This window comes from Triticum dicoccoides, chromosome 4A (genome assembly GCF_002162155.2).
Source record: "Triticum dicoccoides isolate Atlit2015 ecotype Zavitan chromosome 4A, WEW_v2.0, whole genome shotgun sequence".
Lineage (NCBI taxonomy): Eukaryota > Viridiplantae > Streptophyta > Magnoliopsida > Poales > Poaceae > Triticum > Triticum dicoccoides.
This window is the reverse complement of record NC_041386.1, coordinates 124,713,197-124,736,062: the sequence shown is the minus strand read 5'-3', so window position 1 is coordinate 124,736,062 and position 22,866 is coordinate 124,713,197.

Genomic DNA, 22,866 nt, shown 5'->3' with positions numbered 1-22,866 from the left:
CCGTACTTATAGCCGGCAGAGGCCAACCGCCAACCTCCACGATCGCAGGTAATCATGACCCATTTTGCATGCAGGGACTTGTCCAGTCAGTGCAGTTGCCGAGGCACCATGGGGAAGTGGAGATGCCCACGTCCAATCAACCGCCACGCGGCGCCCAAGGCCGTAGGTTGTTAGGGCCCGCGGCGCTTCGCTCTTGCCCTTCCGCCTCCCTGCACGACCAAGTTCGGGCGCGCCTTGGGCCCGGGGGCTACTGTCGGCGTTCTAGGAATGGGGGTGCCCAGACTTGCCTGCCTGCGGCCTGTGGCGTGGCTCAAAGGGGGGCCTAGCATGGCCCATCTTCACCAACACAAACCCAAGAACCTCGCGAGGGGCCAAGCCTCGCGGGGCGGATGACGCGGAGCTTCCTCAAGCATGGCCTCGGCAGGCTGGCTCACGAGCAGGTGGAGAGATCAAGGCGGGGTACCTCACGAGGTGCCCATGACGCAAGCCATGACAACTCAGGCGCCAGGCGGGTGCCAGCCCGCACAGTGTCCTCCTTTCCTCTTTGGTGCAAAGGGGGCAAGCGCAGCCGCGGAGTACCAAGGCATCAGGCAAAGGTTGCCATTTCGGTGCAACGAGACCAAGACCAGGAGGACTACGAGATGGAGGTCACCGTGGAGCCCAAGACGGCGTCATCACCAGAGCTTTGTGCAGGCGAAGACTACTTTTGTCAAGATAGCTGACACTTGCTGTCCCCCTTCAAATTAGCCCGCCATTGTTGGCTCCCTTCCCGCTCAATATTTGGGGAGAGGACCAGGGCCTCTATAAATAGGACCAGCCACCCACACAGCAAGGGGGTGACTGAACTCCTCCGAGCAGTTCATCGCCCCAGCCAAGAACAGACCCTCGGGAGGCTGTTCTTCCTTGTATTGTTCATCATCATCAGCCCAAGAGGCAATCCACACACCACACACTGGAGTAGGGTATTACACCACAACGGTGGCCCTAACCAGTATAAACCCTGTGTCTCTAGTGTTGTTCTTTCCTTAGTTTAGATCCAAGCATGGCGGAGGGGTGCGGGTAGGTAGGAGGCGGAATCTCCGTGCGCACCCCAGTGTTCGAACCTCAAGGGTCTGCCGAAACCCGAAATCCGACAGCGAGGCTCGATGGCGGCGGTATCCAAAGATGGAAGGGTGATCTCTCGCTGGGTGTAGATATCCACGAGATGCCACGGACTACTAGTGTGGTGGATGAGGACGATCCAGTTGGCCTTCATGCCCGCCCAGTAGTGGCCGCGCATGAAGAATAGGTGAACGGGTAGTGGTAGAATGTCGAGGGGCACCACGGCAACCTCCATAGGATCGTCAGGTCGGTGTCTGGGCCACCTGCGAGGATCGGGCATAAGCAAGCAGGGTGTCTTGAAAAGAGTCGGCCGGTTGCAGACGAGTAGACGGTAAAAAGACCCTGAGCATGCGGCCAGACGGATGGTGCTGAGTAGGTCCATACGACTACAGATCTGCTCCGAGAGAACATCGGGGAGGGAATTCCAATCGCGACTCTGTGTGTCAGTCGGTTCTGCCATTGGGGTTTTCGGTGCCTGCGAGCCAGCGGGGAAGTGGATTCGGGCGGTCGAGTGAAGAAGCTTCTCCTCGTGTGGCCGAGCAGTGAGCGGGGGGATATGGTACGCGCGAGCTACCAAGGAAGATGGCGCGGGTGGGCGAGCTGTGACCGGGGGTAAATGGTGTGTGACCGACGATGGGGAAGAGAGGAGGAATAAGAAGAGAGGAGGAAGAAGAAGAGATGGCAGTACTGGGTAAGGCTGATTTAGTAACACCAACACGCTGGTTCAGCTTATTAATTACGTGTCCCATCTGCTGCAGCGTGTATTGTCACTTCACTGCGAAGACTAGTTGAATAGTTCTCTCTGACCGAGATGGGGAATAATGGATCGCGAGGACTTCCTTTCTACAGTATCCCTATGCCTCTACGCTCACTTCACTCATTTTGCTCCATACCTAGTCACTTGTTGAAATCTGTAGAAAGACAAATACTCTATATTTGGGAACAGAGGGAGGCTTTTACTCCGTACTATTTGGGAACAGAGGGAGTATCACCATATGGAGGGAACAGAGGAAGCTTGAAATATGAAAATGTCAATGGGAGGGAGTAAGCCCCATGCATGCATGCATGCATGCATGCAACACTCACACATACACATGGACGCACGCAACACTCACGCACCCATGCGGCACACATCACACGACGCAACACACACGCTCACGCTCAAGTGCTCAACCTACTCCCTACGTCCATGAAAGACTGTACATTTAGAGATTTACACATTGACCAGTGCATAATTAACGCCCAAAAGTAGCAGACTTATGTGTGCATGCGACAATTGAGATAAGAAGATTAAATGAAGGCCGTTTCATGTTGTAATTAAGGATATACATGTAGCATATACCTACAGCACAAGTTGGTGCATTAGTCAATCAATATCGATTTAGAGTAAAGGCTAAAAGCATTGGAAGTGTAGATGTACATCATGTACTACACTCTTTGTTTTATAGTCGATGTACACTCTTTGTTGGAAGACCAAGGGAGGACACGTGCATGCACTCACATACATAGCCAGGGCGGTTCGCGCGCAAGGGTTGGACTCGTGTCGCGCCTGCGTAAAGTTTTGTTTAACTGATTTCTTTGCTCTGCCAACTGATAGGTGGGACCCAGAAACCAGGTGACAATTTAACCAGTCAACCAAGTGCCACGTCAACTATGTGGCCAGTAAGTAGGGTGCAATACGGTGCTCTATGATGAGCTAGTGATCGTATAATTGCCGCAAAACTATATATAGTGACCGTAAAGAGCATATTGTTACATACATTGACCGCTAGTGTATTTTTCTCATTTCAAATTAAGCCATATTAATCGGAAAGAACGCAGTATGGACTACTACTACTAGTACTAGTACTGCTTTGATGTGTCCCGTCAACTCGCCGAACGAGGAGAAGCTTGCTTACTACGCCTCTCCCTCGCCCATGCACGCGGTGGTTCGTAGGACGAGGAGAGGGTTTTGACTACAGCGCCCTCTCCCTCTCCCTCTCCTCTCCCTCTCCCTCTCCCTCGCCCTCGCCCTCGTGGTGGACGTGCAGCAGTTGAATCGGTGTCAGATTGCCAGAAGCATATTGTACTGTAGTATCATCATTGATGGACCTTCCGAAGAGGCGAAGAGCCAAGTGCAAGGTTCACACGAGTATGAACTGTTGAACCTCCCGAAGAGGCGAAGAGCCAAGCGCAAGGTTTTATAGGAGTTGTTATCCTAGTAGGAGTGTACTACAACTATAGCGAACGATGCCACTGTATGATGCCGCCACGTCACGTATATCCAAAGCCGTGCCAGCTTTTTTTTCTCAAAGAGCGTGTTGGAGCCCGTGCAACAACTACACAAGTTGCACGTACACATAACACATTTACTAGTAATAAATTCTAAAGGACAAATGCCAGTATGCCACACAAGTTCATCTCCAATTCATGTGATAAATTTGTGCACGACTAGTCTACATATATTCACAGCGCTACCATTCACAATTACCGTATTCCACTTACACCTTATTGATGGGCTACATGTCCTCCTCCAGGTTCCAGTCCCAGGTGTTCTTCATGGATGGCACGATCCATAGCAGTGGGCAACGGGAATCATTGTCGCAGCTTTCTAGTCCGGTTTCACACGATGGAGACTCATCCAAGCTGAAGCGGCATAAATCAGGGATAGCGTGTCCCATCATGTCGTTCATCTGGCGGTGCGCACTGAAGACACAACCATGCTTAATGAACGGCAGGCCTTCCGTGTCGTGCACGGAAGGTGGCATCCGCTTCACAATGGGGTAGTTGTCCCCAATGAAAAGTGAGTACTCTCCAAGAGTGTTCCTCGGCACCCACGTAGCATCACGGGGGTCGAACTCGGCGCCATGCATCTGGTACACGCGGCATCCCAGATCTAGACACATGATGACGTACATAGTCAAGGTCCATGCATAATAATGTTGAGCTCAAATATGGCGGTCAGTAATACTGTGCAGCAAATAGTACTACTCCGGTATAGAGGAAGTAAAATAACCGGCTTATTATATATAACCACTCTTGGCTACATGGATGAGATAGTAAGACATGGAAAAACAAAAATGGTGGCAGCTAGTGGGTTCAAGTCTTCAAGGGCCTAGCTAGCAATACGCGTCCTCCAAGGTAAAAAGTACTCCTACTAGTACTACAAAGTATACTACTAGTACAACAATGAAAGAGAAGGCGAGAGGGTTAAAAAATGGAATACCTGGGTAGATGGTGACGATCAGATCGTGGTAGACTGTGTGACCATGTTGCCCATCAGTGGTACCATGGGTAACGACTGCTAAGACAGTTGATACCAATATGCCAAAGTCAGCTACAAGGTTCCAGGTTAGACCGAATCGCGGATGCAAATGCACATCCGGGATCGGCGATCTTATTTTGATCGGGGGATGACTGGTCCCTGCAAAATAATGGAGTATTGTTAGGGATGCAAATGATGGTTTGTGCATTCCGTTTGTAATTTCCTATACCGTAGGATGGCAACCAGATTAAACAAGTCCCCTGGCTTGTCACCTCGAAGATGCGGCCTAGATGGCGCATGGCGTCTTCGAACGTGTAGGGGTACAAATCTGCCGCCGCCAACATGCGTCAGCCTCTGTCGTTACTACCTCTTTCATTGATGGCAATCCTTTTGTCGAACACCATGATGATATAGTAATCGTCATAGCCGCATCGCTTTGTCGGCGGGTCCGCAATTGCTATCTTCTTCAATCTCATGTAGGCATCATCATACGTATTCAAGCCCAGCCAGTCCGGAAGGCCGATCCCAATGGTGGAGAAGGGGCCTACCGGAACGGCCGCACTGCTGTGGATGTTGTGCAAAATGATGGTGGTATTCGGCTGGAGGTATGCAAGCCAATCTTCGTTGGCACCGACCCAGACCTATATATAAGACGATGGGCAGCGGAGAAATTATGAGATGGAAATGCAATAAATAATTACTCCCTCCATCTAGGTGTGTAAGTCACCTTACGAAAACCAAATAATCCCAAAACACTTAGGCACCATACATTAACTCCCTTCTCGTTTTTTGTTTTGTGGCATTGTCGGATTTCAGGTTCTGGCTGACCCTTGAGGTTCGAACACTGGGGTGCGCGCGGAGATTTCACCTCCTACCTACCTGCCCCCTCCGCCTCGCTAAGATCTAAGCTATGGAAAGAACAACACGAATGACACCGGGTTTATCCTGGTTCGGGCCACCGTTGTGGTGTAATACCCTACTCCAGTGTGTGGTGTGGTGGATTGCCTCTTGGGCTGATGATGATGAACAATACAAGGAAGAACAACCTCGCAAGGGTCTGCTCTTGGCTGAGGCGATGAACTGCTAGGAGGAGTTCAGTCACCCTTCTCTCTTTCTCTCTCTGATTCTCTCCTCTCTCTCCCCGTGGGGGGCTTGTCCTATTAATAGAGGCCCTGGTCCTCTTCCCAAATATCGAGCGGGAAGGGAGCCAACAATGGCGGGCTAATTTGTAGGGGGACAGCTAGTACCAGCTATCCTAACAAAAGTAGTCTTCGCCTGCACAAAGCTTTGGTGGTGACGCCGTCTTGGGCTCCACGATGACCTCCGTCTTGCAGTCCTCCTGGTCTTGGTCTTGTTGCACCAAAATGGCAACCTTTGCCTGACGCCTCGGTACTCCGCGACTGCGCTTGCTCCCTTTGCACCAAAGAGGAAAGGAGGACACTGCGCGGGCTGGCACCCGCCTGGCGCCTTTGGTCGTCATGGCTTGCGTCACGGGCACCTCGTGAGGTACCCCGCCTTGATCTCTCTGCCTCCTCTCGAGCCAGCCTGGTGAGGCCGTGCCTGAGGAAGCTCCGCGTCGTCCGCCCAGCGAGGCTTGGCCCCTCGCGAGGGTCTTGGGTCTGTGTTGGTGAAGATGGGCCGTGCTGCCCCCCCTTTGAGCCACGCCACAGGCCGCAGGCAAGCAAGTCTGGGGACCCCCGTTCCCAGAACGTCAACAGTAGCCCCCGGGCCCAAGGCACGCCCGGACTTCGCCGTGCAGGGAGGCGGAAGGGCAAGAGCGAAGCGCCGCGGGCCCTAACAGCCTGCGGCCTTGGGCGCCGCATGGCGGTTGATTGAACGTGAGCGCCTTAGCAACCGTGCGAGTTGATAAGGGAGCGGCATCTGCCTAGGCTTTGCTTTTTGCTTTCTCCGGTTGCTGCTCAGATCCCCTTTCTTGCGCCTCTCCTTCCTTCCTCCAAAATTTCCAGATCTACTCCGACCGCGTGACCTAGGAAGCCATGGCGCCTCGTCAGCCCCCGGCCGTAGCTTGGTACTCGTCTGCCCTGGACTCGCCGAACGTGTCGGAGGTGAGCCTTGCCCGGTTGCGCGGGGCATCGACGGGGCGGGGCATCGACGGGGTGAAGGTGTTCAAGGCCGGCTCCGCCACCCCTGAGGGTCAAGGGAGCACCTTCTATCCGTTCTTCGCAAGTGCCATTGCTGCTGGCCTGGTGCCTCCCTTCTCCGAGTTCTTCTTTTCTGTCCTCCGCCATTACAAGCTACAGGCTCTGCATCTCCACCCCAACTCCGTCCTTCTCCTGGCAATCTTCGCCTATTACTGTGAGGCTCATGTAGGGGTGCAGCCCTCAGTGGCCTTGCTGCGCCACTACTTCTACCTCCGGACCTCTCGCGGTCCTGCTTCCGCGTGCGCGAGCTTCATCGCGTACGGTGGCGCCATTGCCATCTCGAACCCCGGGAAAAGGATTGAGGGCTTCAGGAGAAAGTGGGTCTTGGTGGATGCTGGGCGCATTCACCCTCGGCTGATCTTGCCCACGGAGCAGCCCACAAGCTCCAGCGATTGGGGTCGAGTGGAGCTCGCGGACCCCCGCGCGAAGCCGGTGTTGGAGAAGATGGATGCGGATCTGAGGCCGGCCAACATGACGGCGGCGAAGCTGACCGGCGCGTCGCTACTGAGGGAGTTCCTGGAGCACCAGCAGGCTCCGCTTTGGCAGTACTCACTTCCGATGTGGAGGCCCCATCCGAGCCCCGCGGCCTTGGCCGACGGAGATCTGGCTGCGGTCCTCCAATCTCTAGTCGGGGGGGATGTGGTGAGGTTGGAGGGTGCTCCTACGCCCTTGTTCCTCCGCGACGACTGGGAGCAGGTACTGGAGTCCATGCCCGTCTTCAACGGGGATGGGCCCGTGCCCATGGAAACTCCCGAGGAACCGGTGGACGTGCCCTCCGACGACTCCAGCGAAGAGGAGGAAGGAGGGGAGCGGGAAAGAGGGCCTGACTCCGAGGCGACTGACGGAGAGTCGAGGGCTCCCCTCCCCCTGCGCAGGTCCCGCGTTCTCCGCCTCTCTCCGAGCAATGACGACGAGGATGACGACAAGCAGGACGGCGGGAGCTTGCCCCCGATCCAGAAGAAGGACAGGACCGGGCTGATCTCCCGCGGGTCTGCCCCGGCCCCAAGGCAGACCGCACCTTCCGCTTCCAAGCTTCCCGAGGTTGACCCTTCCAGCCGGCTTTCAGGCTTCAAATTTAGCCGGAGGCCGCTCGAGCTCACTGGCGACGACCCGTAAGCATTTGATTCTTGTCTTTATTTCTTATTCTGCTTCTGAGGCTTGACATCCGCATCTCTTGGACAGGATGGCACCCGCAACAAAGAAGTCGAAGGGAGCTCCTGAGGTTCCATCTGTGGCAGTGCCTCTGCCCGCGAAGGAGGGTGACCGCGACGCACGGGCTTCTCCTACCCGGTCGTCCTCGCAAGGCCTGGCTGAGTCGGCTGGGGCGAGCTCGGACCCCACGGTCCAAGTGACTCCCGAGGTGTCCTTGCCTGACGCCGCCACTACAGCCGTTGGGGCGCAGCAGACTCCGCCTCAGGATGCTGTGGCCGCGCAGCTGCCTTCTCCTCCTACTCCACCGGCTGCTGTCTCTCCGAATCCTTCTGCCATTCTGGATCGTGCTGTCGCTGAGCTGGACCGACTGCGGCAGGATCTTCTTGGCGCTGACCCTCGCTTGGTGGCCGGGTGCTTGGAGCTGGCTTCAGGATGGGTTCGCTCTGACGCTTCAATTTGGGCGGCGCTGGTCCAGGCCTCGACGGCTTGCGATGAGGAGAAGCAGGCCATCCTTGAGGCGAAGGCTGCTCGTGACGCAGCCCTGGGGGAGCTGGTCGACGTCCGTGGTTGCTGCAAGGCGCTGGAGGATGAGCTGCAGGGCCTGCGGGACCAGCTCACGAAAGAGGTCCGCCTTCGCCAAGAGCAGGAAGAACATGTGAAGGCTCGCGAGGCGGCCGTCAAGGAGAGGGAGGTCAAGCTCAGGAAGCGCCGCGACCGCCTAGGCATGCTGAAGCAGGAGTTGGGGGCGAGGAAGGCCAAGATGGACGACAAGGCCCTGGTTCTTGCCGAGGACCGCGTGGCCTTCACGGAGATGGAGGCAAAGGCTCGCTCCTCGCTGAGGACGCTTTACGACAGCGGCCTGGAGAGCCCGCTGGCTGGCGCTGAGGACGGCCCCGCCAAGCTGCTTCCCTTCCTGGTTCGCGCTCTTGAAGATGTCGCCCTTGGCCTTGGCCCCACGGCCGAGGCCAAGGCGCGTGTCCTGTCTTCTGCAGCACTGACGCGGGTGCTCACCCACATCTACCTTCGCGATCCCGACATCGACCTTGACGGCCTGCTGGAGTCAGTAAGCGGTGAGCGTGCCGCTGCCGCTGCCGAGGCCGTGAAGGGTTGCGCGGAGGCTCTGTTGGGGAAGTTCCGGGCCTTCAGCACTGAGCCGAAGCAAGGCGCTGCCGACCCCACTGCTCCATGAGGCGCACCCACTCCGCGCTACTCCACCGCTGACAAGTGACTCCGTTGTGGCTCCTGTCCTGCCTTTAATTCCTGCACATGTATCATGCCTCGGGGGGGCGTTTAAACTTGCGTTTGGCATTGAGATAACAGTGTGGACTGTAATATTTGCTTTTGAATTCCTTGAAATTTGCGCTTTTCCTTCCTACTTGCTTATATTCTACGCCGGCAGAGCCCGACCCCGCGCATAGCTCACCCAGCGTTAGTCCCGACCGGAAACCAGGACGGGGCCAAAGAGTGAGGGGCTACGTGACAAGTTAGGCTCCTGAGTCGCGATGCTCAGGAGTCCCCCTTGGCGCACGAACAGCAAGTAGGGAGGTGTGATGTGGGTGGATCTACCGTTCTACGTCTGTAGAGCCCGGCCGCGCGCATACCTCACCCAGCGTTAGCCTTTCGGAACTAAGGAGTGAGGGGCTACGTGACCAGTTAGGCTACTGAGTCGCGATGCTCAGGAGTCCCCCTTGACGCTCAAACGGCCTTCATACCTTGGCTCCGCTCGGGGAGAGACGCGTGATGAACCAGGCCCTGGGGGGGCCTGGCTGGGCGGCATGCGTCTGGGCGTGACCCAGGCGTAGCCCCCGTGCCCAGCCCCCTCGCGCGGCACTCCCGAGGGGAGGAGTTATGATGAGGCTAGACACTAAGCTCTGGGCTCCCTGAGGTTGATGCGGCCCGGGGCCACCCTTAGTTGTTTATCACCAGCGCGGAGCATAGCGCTTCCGTATGTGTATGGGCATAGCCGCTCCTCGGCAGTGTCGTCAGCCAGCACGGAGCATGGTGCTTCCACTGGTACGTGGGAGGGGGGCCCCCTCCGAGAGGAGCCCTCGGGGCGTGTACAGCCCCGCCCTGACACGTGGCTGTCATGGTAGGGCCTGGCGAGGTGTATCTGGGCACCCGTGGGCCAGCGCGGGACTCACGGGGCCCTACCTCTAGGCGGGTTGCGCCTGGCACTGGGCCTTATCTTGTGATGTGTCCTTGCAAATTTGGTTAGATGCCGGCACTCTACGTCCTTGAGTCCCGGCCCTCGAGCTGGTCTCAGCCGTCGCTGGTATGCCAGGTCGCGATGCCGTGGACAAGGGCAGAGGGTGAGGACTGGAGAGCCAGTAAGAGCCTTGAGTCGCGATGCTCAGGTACCCCCCCCTTTAACGTGCAAGTGGTCGGCATGGAGAAGAAGAGGTGCCGTGGACAGGCATCAAATAATCAAGCATGGTGGGTCGAACGCATAGCCGGAAATAAACGCAAAAGGGATAAATGCCGTTGGGTCTGGCCTGAGCAACTTGGGGGATGACGCAGCCCGAGGGGCGCCCCCAACAAGGTAAGCTAACAACATGAAATAAAAGGGATACATGCCACAGGGACGGACCCACACGGCCTGGGAATAATGCAGCCCTGGGGGGCGCTCCCAGCTGGAAATGAAACTTGAAAGATGTCACCTGATGATGTTGAGGACGAAGGAGTGTTGGTGTAGCAGACTCGGTGGGCTGCGGAAGCCAATCCTCACGAGCCCCTAGGCCCAGGGGCCTCGGGAGGCTCCAGAGGCGCTGGTGGCTCCCTGCGGACCATCTCCATCTCCGCAGGGCTGCGGAACGCCTGGCCTCTTGTGCCTCCATGATGCCCCTCATGAGGCGCTGGTACGTGGCAGCCGCGTCCGGCAAGCCGTAAGGCATGCGAACGTAGCTGTGGGGTGGACCTCCGCAGTGCCCCACTCACGAGGGCCAGAGGCGCTCCAGAGAGGCGACTCGGTTGAGCCCTGGTATGTCGATGCAGACGCGCAGCCCACCATCCTCGCCTGGATGGGGAGCCACTGCTGGTAGACGGCGGCCGCCTTTCATGACTCTTGACTCCTGTAGCTCCTGAATGGCCTTGCTGACGAACTCCTGAGGGTCTAGCTCTCCTTGCCTTACTCCTTCTTGAGGGAAACGTGCTTCGAAACACGCCTCCATGTGGTGCCCAAGCGCCTCCCTCGTGACCCTAGCCAGGTCGGTGGCCCTCTAGGGGAGAGCCCCGAGCCCTGCCTGAGGAGGGCGCCGGGTGCGCTTTCCTATGCGACGGAAGGAGGTTCCCCCTGGGCAGGCACGGGCCCAGAGGGGCCTGCCTCCCGAGGGGCCGGGCCGGACAATGTCTTCTTCTTCTTGGGGGTGGTCTCGGGAAGCCTCCTGCTTCCGCGATCCGGGTCTTCCAGTGACGCGCCCTGAAAGGCTCGTTCCAGGGAACACACCGCGTCCTTCTCTTCACAGGGCACCGTGATGACTCCGCCACTTCCTGGCATCTTGAGGACGTTGTAGCCGTGGTGAGTTACGGCCATGAACTTGGCCAGCGCTGGGTACCCAAGGATGGCGTTGTACGGTAGGCGAATGTGAGCGACGTCGAAGTCGATGAGCTCGATGCGGTAGTTGTCGCGTGCCCCGAAGGTGACAGGGAGGCGGACCTGCCCAATCGAGACCGTGGAGCCGTCGGTGATTCCGGAGAAGGGCTTGGTTGGATGAAGCTAGCTGTAGGGCACTTGGAGATTGTTGAATGTTTCCATGGACAGGACATTGAGCCCTGCCACACCATCGATGAGGGTCCTGGTGACCACCATGTTGCTGATGATTGGGGAACAAAGCATCGGGAGGACTCCGGCTGTAGCCGCACACTTGAGCTGATCTACTGAGCTGAACGTGATGACGCACGCCGACCACCTAAGAGGGCGTGTGGCTTCAAGCCTGGGGAGGACTGCATTCACTTCGCGGGCGAACTGCTTGAAGATGCGTTGAGAGGCTGCGGCTTGAGCCCTGCCCAGGATGCAGGCGATCGCGCGCGGCTCCTGGAATCCCCCAGCCCCCTCGTCTTGATGGCAGTCCTCGTTTCTCCTTGGCTACAGCGGCAGCGGAGGGAGGCCTGCGTTGCCATGCGGGCGATCCTCGCGAGGCTGATCCCTCCAGTCTACCTCGCGAGGTGGGTCTTGCCAGCGATCCTCGCGAGGTTGATCGCGCCACCCTTGGCGCGGGCCATGGTCTTCCCAGCGTCCTGCGTTCCTTCCTCCTCCTCGAACGTAGCCCCGGTCACCGCGGTCGGGGCGACGGCCGATCCTTCCTTCTCGCACGGCTCGGAGCTCTTGGCATTCGTTGGTGTTGTGGGTGTGGAGGTCGTGGTACACACAGTACCGGCTGCCCTTGGAAGGTTCAGACTGATCTCTTCCCCGCTTGGTGTCTGGTTCTACCGTGAGCACGGCAGCCCCCTTGCGCTTCACATCCTTTGCCTTGGGCTTCTTCTCTTCTGGGTCTGCGGCAGGCAGCTCAAGGAGGGAGAGACGCCCTTCCACAGCCCCGGCGCACTTGGTTGCCAAGTTGAACAGCTCCAAGGAAGTGCACAGCTCTTCATGCATCGCCAGCTCCTCCTTCATCTTGACATCACGCACGCCGTCGGAGAAGGCTGAGATGATGGCCTCCTCAGTCACCTTGGGAATCTTGAGGCGTGCGTTATTGAAGCGCTGGATGTACTTCTGCAGGGTCTCCCCGGGTTGTTGCTTGATGCGGCGCATGTCGCTCACGGCGGGTGGCCGGTCGCGAGTACCTTGGAAGTTGGCGATGAAGCGGGTGCGCATCTCGTCCCAGGAGGAGATCGTGCCTGGAGCCAGGTTCAGGAGCCAGGTGCGGGTCCTGTCCTTGAGCGCCATGGGAAACCAGTTCGCCATGACCTTCTCGTCTCCGTTGGCAGCTTCGATGCCCAACTCATCGAGCTGGAGGAACTCCGCAGGGTCAGCCGTGCCGTCGTAATGAGGAGGCAGGTCCGGCTTGAACTTGCCGGGCCACGCGACGCTGCGTAGCTTGATGGTGAAGGCACGGCAACCTGCTGTGGCCTCGGGAGGCCTTGGGTGACGGAGAGCTTGGTCTTCCATGTCCCCACGCGCTGCAGCTGGGTCTTGATGCGCGGGAGCAGGAGCATGGTCGCGACGTGCTGGAGCAGGGAGCGCCCGGGCAGCTTCTTGCGGCCGAGGGACTTCTTGGCAGCTCTGCTCTTGCTGTGCTCGCACCTGACGGAGCGGGTTCCGCCCAGGGGCCACGCGCCTTGGAGCCATGGCGCCTTCTTGTGCAGGAGGCGGCCGGGGCGCTGTCAGAGCTTCGTCGCCCGCGCGGGGCGGGGTGCGGTGCAGCGGAGCGGACTGCGCAGGAGAGCCCCCTGCGGCATGGACAAGCTCGGCGACGCGGTCGAGCCATTCTTCATAGACATCATCGACGGGATGGTAGCGCAGGAGCTCGTTTGCCGCGATGAGTGCAGCTCGAGCCTCCATGGGTGTGCGGAGCGCGCGGGACGAGGAACCAGCTGGGGTGAGCGAGGGAGTAGCAGTGCGGACGGTAGCCGCACGGACGAATGCTGAGATGATGCTTGCTGCTCGTCCCCCGCCGGGCCAGTGGCGGCGTTGACGGCAGGTGACGGGGAATGGCGAGGACGCCCGCCGACAGGAGCCGTCTGGGCTACGCGGGAAGCGAGAGCGGCCCGGCGCTCGGCGCGGGCCCGACGAGCGTTAGACATGGGCACGATGGTCAGAGGAGAACGGGGCGGTGGAAGACGAATTCCGGCGCACCCCTACCTGGCGCGCCAAATGTCAGATTTCGGGTTCCGGCTGACCCTTGAGGTTTGAACGCTGGGGTGCGTGTGGAGATTTCGCCTCCTACCTACCTGCCCCCTCCACCTTGCTAAGATCTAAGCTATGGAAAGAACAACACGAATGACACCGGGTTTATGCTGGTTCGGGCCACCGTTGTGGTGTAATACCCTACTCCAGTGTGTGGTGTGGTGGATTGCCTCTTGGCTTGATGATGATGAACAATACAAGGAAGAACAGCCTCGCGAGGGTCTGCTCTTGGCTGAGGCGATGAACTGCTGGGAGGAGTTCAGTCACCCTTCTCTCTCTCTCTCTCTGATTCTCTCCTCTCTCTCCCCGTGGGGGCTTGTCCTATTTATAGAGGCCCTGGTCCTCTTCCCAAATATTGAGCGGGAAGGGATCCAACATTGGCGGTCGAATTTGAAGGGGGACAGCTAGTACCAGCTATCCTGACAAAAGTAGTCTTCGCCAGCACAAAGCTCTGGTGGTGACGCCGTCTTGGGCTCCATGATGACCTCCGTCTTGCAGTCCTCCTGGTCTTGGTCTTGTTGCACCGAAATGGCAACCTTTGCCTGACGCCTCGGTACTCCGCGACTGCGCTTGCTCCCTTTGCACCAAAGTGGAAAGGAGGACACTGCGCGGGCTGGCACCCGCCTGGCGCCTTTGGTCGTCACGGCTTGCGTCACGGGCACCTCGTGAGGTACCCCGCCTTGATATCTCTGCCTCCTCGCGAGCTAGCCTGGTGAGGCCGTGTCTGAGAAAGCTCCGCGTTGTCCGCCCCGCGAGGCTTGGCCCCTCGCGAGGGTCTTGGGTCTGTGTTGGTGAAGATGGGCCGTGCTGGCCCCCCCCCCTTTGAGCCACGCCGCAGGCCGCAGGCAGGCAAGTCTGGGGACCCCCGTTCCCAGAACGCCGACAGGCATATCAACCACTTGAGCCTACCAAACATAACATGCAGTGGTTAGTTCATTGCATGCAATGCTATTAATTAGCAAAAAGACATTAAGTTTTCTCGTTTTGCTCTCCGCCTTGGTCGCGATGCACAACGTAAGATGACTTACACACCTAGACGGAGGAAGTACTACATGATCAAACTCCATTACTGACCTGCTCATCGGACAAAATCCGACTACCTCTCAACGTCGGAAACTCTAGCGGAGTCAACGTGCAACCATGGCCAGGGAGCGGTGGACTGTTCGAAGGATTTTCCCATAGAAGAACCTTCTCCTCGAGGATGCATGGAAGACCAACAAGCATGGCCTGTTTAACCAGCATCTTGAAAAAGTTGGTGCAGGAAGCATCGAGTCTTGCGGCGGTGAGGATGTCGGAGCGGCATACAATTTCTCCCACAGGATCGTCGTCCAAGGTCTCCCAGCCCCGACGAGGAGGAGAACTGCCTGGCAAATCCATGGGAGCAGCGACGAACTGCCTTCCCTTCGGGGGGAGGGGAAATGGCGAGGAGGAGATAAGAGCGTAGTAACCGCAGGGCCTTGTCCCTTCCAACTGTAGATCTTTCCTCGGCGAAGGGGTGAGGCTAGTATTTACTACTATTACTCCCTTCGATTCTTTTTACTCTGCGCATAAGAGCAGACCCGGATACCAAGGCAGGGGCTCGCTGCATGCTTTCTGGACGGAAATACCCCTGGCACATGGATGGGAGGAGCTAGCAGCTATAAATGCCCCATGCATCCAATTGGCTGTCCGCCCGCGTTCTCCTCTCTCTGCATGTTGCATGGATGTCTCCCTCTCTCTCACATGACTGCATGCAGTGGCGCTGGCCTATGAGAAGCTCGCGTGGAGATAGCAATCTTCTCTCCAGAAGAGATTTTTTTGAAAGAAAGTGTCGGTGTACTAGAGTAGGGGTACCCTAGTATCCCGAACTTGTGCACGGGCAGTCGCAGCATCCCGCGGCAAGGCTTGCCGGGTGACCGCCAAGGTCCTCCGTGGTTCCTTTGGAGCCATTCAAGGACAAAGTATCCAAGCCAAGGAGACAAGACCCCGGCAAGAGGAGCTTGCCGGGAAGGCAAACCAAGGCATCTCAAGGAACTTGCCGCGACGCGCCACGTGTCCCGGCAAGGCCCAGTGAGCGACAAGCTCCCGGACGCGACAAGACAACGACCACGACAAGGCGCTTGCCGCGGCAAGCCACCACTCTGTGCCCGCGCTCCAGCACATCCACCAACGTGTCGCTCTGGGACCCTTCCAGGCATACGTGGCGGGAGGCTGTGCAGCCAGCGGTGCGCGGTGGCAAGCGGCACTGACAAGATTGCCATCGTGGCGAGCGGTGGCGTCCCTGACGGTCCCTTTTACACTATTTAGGCGACGCAGACGGGCATTTAATGCTCTTGTCCCCTACCGTCAGGGTTAGGTATGATATACTGTAGCAGGTAGCTGTACCAACCACAACGCCTTTCCATTTTTACCCTTGTCTACGTTGCCACCTGTCGGTGACCCCTTTAGCATATAAAAGGAGGCCCATGCGCAACGTAGAGGGGGGAGGAAGAGAACACTCACGCTCGGTCTCGTTGGCTACTGGGGTGTACTGTAGCACTCCGTGCTCCTGAGCAAGAACTCAATACAAACCACAAAAGCAGGAGTAGGGTTTTACGCATCCGTGCGGCCCGAACCTGGGTAAACTGCTCGTGTGCTTCGCCTCGATCCGCTCTTCGTGCGACCCTCACCCCCGCCGAACCGAAAGGGACTCGGTCCGCCGGTCCCATAGGTGCTCGTGGATTAGTCCCCCTACATCTTTGGCGCGCCAGGTAGGGGGATCGAGGTTGTGTGAACCAGATCCGGCGTTCACACGAGCTAGATTTTCATCATCTTCATCGACATGCCGCCGAAGAAGAAGGCTTCGGAGGCGGCTGCTCTGTCCGCGCCGAACCCACCACCGTCGGAGCAAACGGCTGAGGGGCAGACGCCGGCGGAAGAATGGGCATCGACGAGGGAGTTCACGGTGCTGCCAGGTCCAAGGACAATGCTGCGCTGCCCGTCGGCGGCGTAGCCGGCTCCCACAACGACCGGGCGCACTCCAAGACCTCGGCGTCCGTACATGCCCCGCGCCCATCTCAGGAGGCGCGGGACCGGCAGCGTCATGGTACTCACGGTACCATGCGTTTGCTGGACCAAGATCGAGCTGCTGGATCTCGGAGTGCTCAAGACCAGCATGCACGCCAACATGCTGGCACGAGCGAGGCACGATCGCCTGGACGGGATACTGCTCCTTCTAACATAGTTAGAAGTCCGAGCATATCCCGCTCTTCGCACCGTTCGCCACCGCCACCCGCCACTACAGCAGAAGCTTTGGCGCGAGCTCAACTGCTCCTGGACTACCCTCCAACGGCAGACAAGATCGATGACTGGAGGGCCATCATTCAGAGTCTCATCGGCTTCGCTAACGGCGACACTCAACGGCAGCCGAGCATGTCGCAGCCGCGGCAAGTCAGCCAGGCACGAGCCGGTGGCGACAAGACCGGTGGGGGTGCAACCACTGTGCACTCTCCGCCCCGAAGGCCAAGATCGCCGACTCGCCGGATCCACCTCGACAGCGACTCCACCGCGTCATCAGATCCACGAGCTCGTCGCGATCAGCGCCAAGTTCTTCACGAACGACAGCAAGAAGACGCTCGTACTCGCATCGAGCGCCGAAGAAAAGCGCGGCGTCAATCGGACCAGCGCGCTGGGCCCTCTGTCGACATGCACGCGCCAGGGGAACCAGGCGACTTGCCGTACGCGGTAGGTTGCCTTGCGTTTACTCGTGAGCTGCGGCAAGTCCAATGGCCCAGCACGAAGAATTTCAAGCCAGACGTACCAGAGAAGTACGACGGCAAGTCGCATCTGTCGGAGTTCCTCAGCATCTACACCATCGCGGTGCAGGCTGCCGGGGGGCGGGACGACAAGATCCTTGCCAACTACTTCCCGCTGGTGCTCAAGCCCAACGTCAGGTCCTGGCTGATGCGCTTGCCGGACAACTCCATATCCTCCTAGGCAGACCTATGCCATCAGTTTGTCGGCGCCTTTACAGGCGGCCACAAACCTCATGGCCAAGAGAGTGACCTTCATCTGCTCGCCCAGAAGGAAGGAGAGCCCCTGCGCAAGTACATTCAGAGATTCAACCGTGTACAGCACAACATCCCAGATGTCCACCCTGCTGCGGTCATCAGCGCGTTCCATCAGAACGTGCGTAACCGCAGGATGCGGGAGGAGATGGCGATGTGCAAGATCAGAGACGTCGGTGAGCTGTATGCCCTAGCCGACAAGTGTGCACGTGCTGAGGAAGGGAGGAAACTCCCTGGAGAGAATACAGCAGCAGGAGGATCTGACAGCGAGGATGCTGCCCCGGCAAAGAAAAACCGGCGGCGGAACAACAGGAAGAAGAAAGGCAAAGATGTGCTAGTCATTGAGCAGTCCGGTAACGAAGGTGGCGCCAAGAACGCCAAAGCTGGTAGCTCCGGCAAGGAGATTGCCGCATGCACCAACTGCCAGACTGTGGCTGTCACCGACAAGCAGGACGGCACCGACAAGCAGTACTGCAAGATCCACCGCACCAAGGGCCATGACCTCCAGAGCTGCAAGAAGGTCGAGCAGCTTGTCCAGCAGCAAAAGGCTAAATACAAGCGACACAACAAGGAGAGGGCCCAAGGAGGCGCTGGAGAATCCGGCAAGAAGCGCGCCGGCCGGGGAGGACGCCGCGGCAAGGCCAAGCAGCGGCAAGGAGACAGACCTCCCCGCGGCCACGACAAGGATGAAGATGATGACGACGATGAAGACATGGATGGTGTCGAGACCAGTGAGCAGGAGTTCCAGAAAGCCACAGAGGTCTTGTGCGTTGACGGCGGTGCTTCTCTGCATTCTTCGCACCACCAACTCAAGCAGTGGGTGCGGGAAGTCAATGTGGCGGAACCACCTGTCGAGTCACGCAAGCTTCTCAAATGGTCCAGCACGCCTATCATCTTTGATATTGAGGACCACCCTGATCGCACAACTGCGGTCGGGTGCTTGCCGATGTTGGTTTCACCAACTATCTGCAACCTCAAGGTCACTAAGATGCTAGTTAACGGCGGGGCCGGCTTGAACCTGATCTCCTCCGCTGTACTCCAGAAACTCCAGATCCCTGACAGCGATCTTGAAGAGACCGGCACATTCCAAGGAATCAACCCGGGAAGGAGCAAGCCGAAGGGGAAGGTCACGTTGCTAGTAACATTTGGCAGCGAGGTGAACTTCAGGACTGAGAGGGTCACTTTTGACGTTGCCGATTTTCCATTGCCCTACAATGGGATACTCGGACGTCCAGCACTCGCCAAGTTCATGGCAGCCTCTCACTACGCATACAACATGCTGAAGATGCCAGGCCCGATAAGCGTCATCTCTGTCCCTGGCGACAAGAAGGATGCTCTTATCTGCGCTGACAAGATCTACCGGGAAGCGGCAGCCGCAATAGATCGCAAGTCACCTGCCGTTGAAGCTCCCGGGGGGAAGAAGAAGACCAAGTCCGGCAAGAGTTCTGATGCCCACTCCGGCAAGCGCACCTCTTCGGAGTGCTGCGCTGCCGTCGAGGACGCACCATCGAGCTCCACCGGCAAGTGTAAGAAGACAATGGCAGCTCCGCCAGAGACCAAGAAGGTGTCCGCCAAGGAGGACGACACTGGTGGTACCTTCACCATCAGTGCCACTCTCGACCCTAAATAGGAAAGCGCGCTCATTGCTTTCCTGCGGGCGAACGTCGACGTGTTTGCGTGGCAACCGTCTGACATCCCCGGTGTACCCAGGAAAGTAATTGAGCACCATCTTGCCGTTTGTCCTCATGCGCGGCCCGTCAAGCAGAACGCCAGGAAGCAAGCAGTGGAGCGCCAAGAATTCATCGCAGAAGAGATCAAGAAGTTGGAAGCAGCAGGCCTTGTCAGAGGAGTGCTCCATCCTACGTGGTTGGCCAATCCTGTAGTCGTGCGCAAGGCGAACGGGAAATGGAGACTTTGTACTTTACCGATGTTAACAAAGCTTGTCCCAAAGACCCATTTCCTTTGCCGCGCATTGACCAGATTGTTGACTCCACGGCCGGATGTGACTTGCTTTAATTTCTTGACGCATACTCAGGATACCATCAGATCTTCATGGCAGAAGAGGATGAGGAGAAGACCGCATTCATCACTCCATGTGGCACGTACTGTTTCATACGGATGCCTTTCGGTTTAAAAAATGCTGGTTCAACATTTGCAAGGGTAGTGCATGTCACTCTTGAGCCACAAATACACAGAAATGTGGAGGCCTACATGGATGACATAGTGGTCAAGAGCAAGGACAAGGCAACTCTGATTCAAGATTTAGACGAGACCTTTGCAAATCTGCGCAAGATCAGCCTCAAGCTCAACCTCGAGAAGTGTGTGTTTGGAGTCCCCTCCGGCAAGCTTCTCGGGTTCTTCGTGTCTCAGCGGGGAATCGAAGCCAATCCCGACAAGATCAAGGCCATTGAGCAGATTGAAGCACCAAAGCGCGTCAAGGATGTACAAAGACTTGCCGGTTGCGTGGCTGCTCTCAGCAGGTTTATCTCTAGGTCTGCTGAGCGCGCCCTGCCATTTTTCAAAATATTGAAAAAGGCAGGTCCAATGAAATGGACTCCGGAAGCGGAGGCTGCGCTGCAAGACTTGAAGAGATACCTGTCCTCCACTCCAACACTTGTCGCACCTAAGCCACAAGAGAAGTTGCTGCTGTATATAGCGGCAACCAATCAAGTGGTTAGTGCTGCGTTAGTAGCAGAGAGGGAGGCAGATGACGAGACAACAACCACGGCAGGCGCATCCAGCGACAAGCAGGGAGCTTCCCCGACAAGCTCTGGTCCCGACAAGGATGGATCTGCACAGACGCGCGAGGAGATACATAAGAGAATGGTACACCCAGTTTACTTTGTTAGTTCCCTTCTGCAGGGGGCTAGGTCAAGGTACTCTGGTGTGCAGAAATTGCTTTTCGGCCTTCTCATGGCCTCGAGATAGCTGCGCCATTACTTCCAAGCACATGAGATCACAGTTGTCACTCGTTTTCCGCTGAAGAGGATACTGCAGAATCCAGAAGCGACAGGCAGGATTGTTGAGTGGGCACTGGAACTGTCAAGCTTTGGCCTCAAGTTTGAGAGTACTTCAACTATCCAAAGAAGAGCATTGGCAGAATTCATAGCAGAATGGACGCCAACACCAGATGAAGAAATTCCAGAAATGAGCATCCCCGTCGAGGAAGCAAGCAAAGAGTGGCTGATGTACTTTGATGGTGCCTTTTCGCTGCAAGGCGCCGGCGCTGGCGTGCTGCTTGTCGCACACACCGGAGAGCACCTCAAGTACGTAGTCCAGATGCACTTTCCCAAGGAGCAAGCAACAAACAATACTGCAGAGTATGAAGGCTTGCTTGCCGGACTCAGGATCGCGGCAGACCTTGGGATCAAGAAGCTCATTGTCAGGGGAGACTCGCAGCTTGTCGTCCGCCAAATGAACAAGAGCTATCAGAGTCCGTTGATGGAAGCCTACGTCAACGAAGTGAGAAAGCTAGAAGAGCACTTTGACGGCCTACAGATGGAGCATGTTCCAAGAGCTCAGAACACCCTTGCCGATGGCCTATCAAAGTGCGCCGCACTTAAGTTACCTATGGAACCAGGGATCTTTGTGCTCAAACTGATTCAACCGTCTGTAACGCCATCAACTAGACAGAGCAAGAAGAGGAAGTTAATTTCTGGTGACTATTTTCCGGCAGAGCATCCCGAAGCCGCCGCCAAGAAGGTCCCCAAGATCAACGCCAAGAGCGCTGAGGAGCAGTCTGCTCCGGCAAGGCCTAGGGTTTGTTCCGTTGAAGCAGAAGCTCCCGACAAGTTTTGCTCCGGCAAGCTTGCCGGGGAACGTCAAGCTTCGGCAGAACCGCAGGTTCTCGCCGTAGAAGCGGATGTTCCCGCAGCAGCAGATTTGCCTTTAGTCCTTGTTGTCGAGCCACAAGCTCCAGCATGGACACAGCAGATTGTCCGTTTCCTTCAGACAGGAGAACTTCCCGAAGAGCAAGAAGAAGTGGAAAGAGTAGCCCGGCAGTCAAGTATGTACCAGTTTGTCGACAACACACTGTACAGAAGAAGACTCAACGGGGTGAAATTGAAGTGTATTCACCGGGAAGACGGACAAAAGCTGTTGGCAGAGATACATGGAGGCATATGTGGTCACCACATTGGCGCAAGAGCACTTGCCGGCAAAGCATTCCGGCAAGGTTTCTTTTGGCCGACAGCCCTCCAGGATGCAACTGCACAAGTAACCAAGTGTGAAGCGTGCCAGTTCCATTCCAATCAGATACACCAACCAGCTCAAGCTCTCCAGACGATCCCTTTATCCTGGCCATTTTCGGTCTGGGGGCTCGACATCCTCGGCCCCTTTCCCCGAGCAGTCGGGGGCTTTGAGTACTTGTACGTTGCAATCGACAAGTTCACAAAGTGGCTGAAAGTGGAAGCTGTGAAGAAGGTGACAGCACAGTCAGCAGTCAAGTTCTTCAGGTCGATTGTTTGCCGCTTCGGGATCCCTAACAGGATAATCACCGACAACGGTACGCAATTCACGAGCCGCACCTTCATGCAGTACATCCAAGATCTTGGCGCCAAGGTCTGCTTCGCTTCTGTTGCTCACCCGAGAAGCAACGGTCAAGCGGAGAGGGCAAATGCTGAAGTGCTGCGTGGGCTCAAGACCAGGACTTTCAACAGGCTGCACAAGTGCGGAAGAAACTGGATCGAGGAGCTGCCAGAGGTTCTTTGGTCGATCAAGACGACGCCAAATCGAGCCACTGGCCAGACACCTTTCGCTCTAGTCTATGGAGCAGAGGCAATTCTCCCCACGGAACTTGTATACGGGTCACCTCGAGTGCTCGCTTATGATGAGCTTGAGCAAGAGCAGCTGCGACAAGATGACGCGCTACTCCTTGAGGAAGACCGTCTTCAGCTACTGTACGAGCTGCTCGCTACCAGCAAGCTTTGCGCCGCTACCATAGCCGCAAAGTTAACACCAGAAGTCTCGAGGAAGGCGACCTTGTTCTTCGGCGTGTTCAGTCCGCCAAGAATTCCAACAAGTTGACGCCAAAGTGGGAAGGCCCTTACCGGGTGAAACGAGTCACTAGGCCTGGCGCTGTCCGCCTTGAGACCGAAGATAGCATTCCGGTGAGCAATTCCTGGAACATTGAGCATCTTCGTAAGTTTTACCCGTAAGGCGCGGTTGCCGGAACCTGTTCCGGCAACCACCTTTTGTACAAGTCTTGCCGCTGTTGCATGTAATCCTTTGTACAAAGCCGGGCGCAGACCCCGTGCATAAGTAAAGCTCATATGCTCCGCACATCTTGTCAATTTCATGCTTTCTATTTTTTGCATATGTGATCTGACACTTTGTGCAGCA